Source organism: Apaloderma vittatum, unplaced genomic scaffold (genome assembly GCF_000703405.1).
Source record: "Apaloderma vittatum isolate BGI_N311 unplaced genomic scaffold, ASM70340v1 scaffold31412, whole genome shotgun sequence".
Taxonomy (NCBI): Eukaryota; Metazoa; Chordata; class Aves; order Trogoniformes; family Trogonidae; genus Apaloderma; species Apaloderma vittatum.
In genome coordinates this window covers 9,241-9,471 of record NW_009705762.1, presented here as the reverse complement: position 1 = coordinate 9,471, position 231 = coordinate 9,241, and positions in this window count along the sequence as shown.

Below are 231 nucleotides of genomic sequence, written 5' to 3'. Positions count from 1 at the left end.
CCCCCCGCCAAAGAGAGGGCTTGGTGCTGAGCATCTTGAGGCCGACGGGCAGAGGCACACTCAGCCATGGGGACGGGGCTCTGTAGGGGCACTTTTGGATGAGCAGAAAGCAGACGTGTCCCCAGCCCTGCCCCGGCTCGGGGCTGATGGGCACAGCACCCCGCAGGAGCTGGGAGGTCAGACAGCTCCACTGCCCCTCTCGGGTACCCCGCGGGGCCCCGCGGCGCCGCC